We start from the raw sequence: 3574 nt of genomic DNA, 5'->3' as shown, positions 1-3574 counted from the left end.
CCACTTGGGGCTGGGCGTGTGCCCAGCGCCCGCTGAGGAGAGCTGTGTGCTGTAGCCACCAAGCCTGGTTGCTCTGAATGCTGCAGGACAGGGCAAGAGCCGAGGGCCCCCTGAGCACGGGCAGGGTCCCCGCGGGAGCCGAAGCACTGCGAGCACAGGCCTGAGGAGAGCTGGGCTCCCAAGCCGCGGGGGAACGGGGTCCGGGACGCGCTCAGCCGTTCTTCCACAGAGAGGGAGACGAGAGAACGCGTGCTCTGTTCAGAAAGCTTCTTCGCCTGGGCCCATAAACATGAATGCAAACATCAACTTGGGAGAGTGAAGGCTCAGCCTCTCCCAACTCCCTGTGAGGAAAGCACGAGGAGGTCTCTGTGCTGCGCCCAAGCCTCTTGGCTCCAGGAAGACACGGCTGCACGGCGGCTGGCTTCTCCCCGCCCTGCCCCTCCCCAAAGAGCAGGCACTCTCTGTGCACCCAGGGAGGCAGGGGGTGCGGGGAGCAGAGGCTCTGGGGCTGTGATGAAGGGTCTCTATGGTTTCATGAGGAAGAAAGGAGTCTGTGTCCTGCCTGATTTCGGCTCTGCTGGAGGGCACACTGGCGATTATTCGAGAGGCAGGTTTGAGGGAAGAGGGAAAGAAGAGTCAGGGTCTTGTGTATTCCCCGCACCCCCACTTTCTTACCAGATCTCACATGTGCTGCAGAATAACTGTAAGCGGCCACTGTAAGGCATGAGCCAAGAGGACTCCAGATCCCCAGTCAAGGCCAGGGCTGAATGTCTACGTGCGGACACTGCCCGCTGTCACAGTCCAGCAGCGCCAGAAGCAACTCGCCCCCCACCCCCCAGGCCCCACGACGGGGGTGGCTCACCCGCCTGGGCTGGGCACCCAAGCCCGAGTGCGGGAGGAACAGCTGTCGTGAGGTGAGGCTGCCCAGCGCAGAGGTCCCGTGCTTCTCAGCACCCAGGCAACACGGCGGGCGGGGGCCGGGGCCGAGTTCCTTACAGGGCGGCACCCAGGAGGACAGTGGGACGCACAGGACACAGGCTTCCGGGACGGCAGCAGGGAGGCAGCGCAGGCGGGGACGGGGGTGGGGGTGGGTGTCAGCGCATGCACGAGGACCGTCTCGCCCCCGCCCCCGTGTGCGTGGCCACGGCGGTGTGAGCTTGGTGGCGAGTGAGACGATGAGGACGACACAGAGGTCACAAGTGAGCAGAGCTGTCAGCAGCCACGGAGGGGAGCGCAGCTGCCACAGGCCGGCTCAGCTGGGTGCCGAGGCCCCTCGACACTGGGTGCAGCGTGGACACCGGGGGAGCGCCAGCCACACAGGCCACCTTCTCATCCTGGCTTCTGCAAACCGCCTTCCCACAGGAGGGTGACACACACCCCCCAGCTTTCCAAGCAGAAATTAACTCTAGGAAAAGCTGGCTTGGCTACTAAACCCAGGAGAATGGGGGTGCACGTGGTTGGTGGCAGCAGGAAAGCGGTGACGAAACCAGCAGAGCAGGTGTTTCTGAGACACGGCCAGCCTTCAGAGGACACTCACTGTCCTTTAAACCCTTCTCAGTTCTGCTCAAAAATTCTAAAAGCAGTGAGTGCATGCTTTCTCACCAAAAATGTTCTCCTGCCATATAGTCAGCCCCCCACCCCTGCCCCCTTCTAGTAACAAGAGCCCACTATGAGCCACGCTTACTGCCCGCCTCCCAAGCACCGTTTTCTGGAAGAGGCCCTTGGCGGCAGCTGCCATTGTCTGCACCATCTACACAGCTGGCTGACTCCTCAGGGGGCGCGAGGCAGCCCCACTCGCCCTACACACACCCGCGGGTGCCCCCACCCACAGCTGTCACAGAGCCGGGTGTGGGCTGTCACCGAGAGCATGGACTGTGAGGGGACTTGGAATCTGGAAGGAGAGCCAGTGGCAACCACTGAGTGTGTTGAAGACGACACCAGAAAAGGGTGCAGGGCTGGGGTCCAGGAGTCGAGAGGCTGCGGGGCGCAAAGAGCTCAGGGCGACAGGCTTCACAGTCAGGGACCAGAAGTAACAGAAAGAAAGGATAATTACTACAGAGCTGGTTGCAAGGGCAGACTTTTTTCACCATCTTCCCTGAAGCACAAAGAGAGAGCAGTGTGTTAAAGATTAGGAAACAGAAGTGTAAATAATTAGACTCTCCAAACAGCACACCAGGGCCCAGCAGGAGAGAGGGAGGGGAGAGGGCCTGGGCTGTGCGGGGGCCCCTCCCGGCCCACGGCCCCACCCCACGCTGTCTGGAGGAGCGAGCCCCACACCAGGCTTCTGGGGCTCTGGCCTCACTGCTGGAACCTCGAATACCCAGGCAGTCTCTCCACGCCCTGGCCCCCTCCTGCTTCTCCTGCTGGGCTGTTAGGACGCACTGCATTAAATGCATTCGCAATTCCACCACAGGAGGCTGACAGGTGGCACCATCATTACAGTTCTCATTTAAACTGGCTAACACACTATTTCCAAACCCTAGACATACATACTAACCCCGTCCCCCCTAGAAAAATCTTTTAAAAGTATGTGGAAAACGAGCAACTTTCAAACAAAAATAAAGCATGAAGCCAAGCCGTGCTTCCAAACCATTATCTGTTTTGAGCACAGAGTGAAGCACCCCAGACTAGTTAAGACCCCAACACCCGAGAGCCCAATATCTCTGTCCATATTTGCTCTTTCAACTTTTTTTTCTTTTTGGCCACACCACACTGCTTTTGGGCCTTTAGTTCCCCGACAGGGACTGAACCAGGGCTCGGCAGTCCTAAACCACTGGGTTTATTTGCTTTAAATCTGCATCTTGCGATCTGCTCACAAAGGCTTACGTGATGGACACTGACGTGCCTTCAACGGAGGCAGGATCTCTCATTGATCTGAACGACACTGTAACACCACCTACCTTTCCAAGTGCGATGGGAATGTTCTGAGCTAACCGAAGAGGTGCCTGTCACACAATACTTCCCTCACAAAAATGCCCTGGTCTTCCTCCTTCCCTCTGAGACACTACAGGCCACATAACACTGGACTGACACCTCCAAACACTTGTCCCCTGCTGTTACTGTCCCTTCAGTCATCTAACTGGACACAGGACTTCAAGTGCTGACTTAAGTGCCGAGGAGCTAACACTGTTGGTCAGCCTAGCCTAGCCAGGCCCTGACAGCTCAGCTGGTAAAGAATCTGCCTGCAATGCAGGAGACCCCGGTTTGATTCCTGGGTCCAGAAGATCCCCTGGAGAAGGAACAGGCTACCCACTTCAGTATTCTTTGGCTTCCCTTGTGGCTCAGCTGGTAAAGAATCCGTCTGCAATGCAGGAGACCTGGGTTCCATCCCTGGGTTGGGAAGATCCTCTGGAGAAGGGAAAGGCTACCGACTCCAGTATTCTGGCTGGAGAATTCCATGGACTGTGTATAGTCCATGGGGTCACAAACTGTTGGACACGACTGAGTGACTTTCACTCACCCACTAAGGCTTGCCAGGAAAGCCGTTGCCCTACCAAGCGGGGAAGGCCTTCCACCTCCCTCTGGGCTACACAGCCCTGGACTAGTGTTGTATGAGGCCCAAGGACCTCTGAAT

General features: G+C 57.9%; 1 protein-coding gene across 1 annotated transcript in view; it reads right to left on the bottom strand.

Annotated features, from left to right (window-relative positions):
- Positions 1-3574, bottom strand: part of WNK1 (WNK lysine deficient protein kinase 1) — a gene marked incomplete at its 5' end in the record, with an annotated part of 130077 nt that overhangs the window by 3679 nt on the left and 122824 nt on the right.

Source organism: Bison bison, unplaced genomic scaffold (assembly GCF_000754665.1).
Source record: "Bison bison bison isolate TAMUID 2011002044 unplaced genomic scaffold, Bison_UMD1.0 scf7180017864213, whole genome shotgun sequence".
In the NCBI taxonomy this organism is placed as follows: Eukaryota; Metazoa; Chordata; class Mammalia; order Artiodactyla; family Bovidae; genus Bison; species Bison bison.
This window is presented reverse-complemented; position numbering and strand designations above follow the sequence as displayed.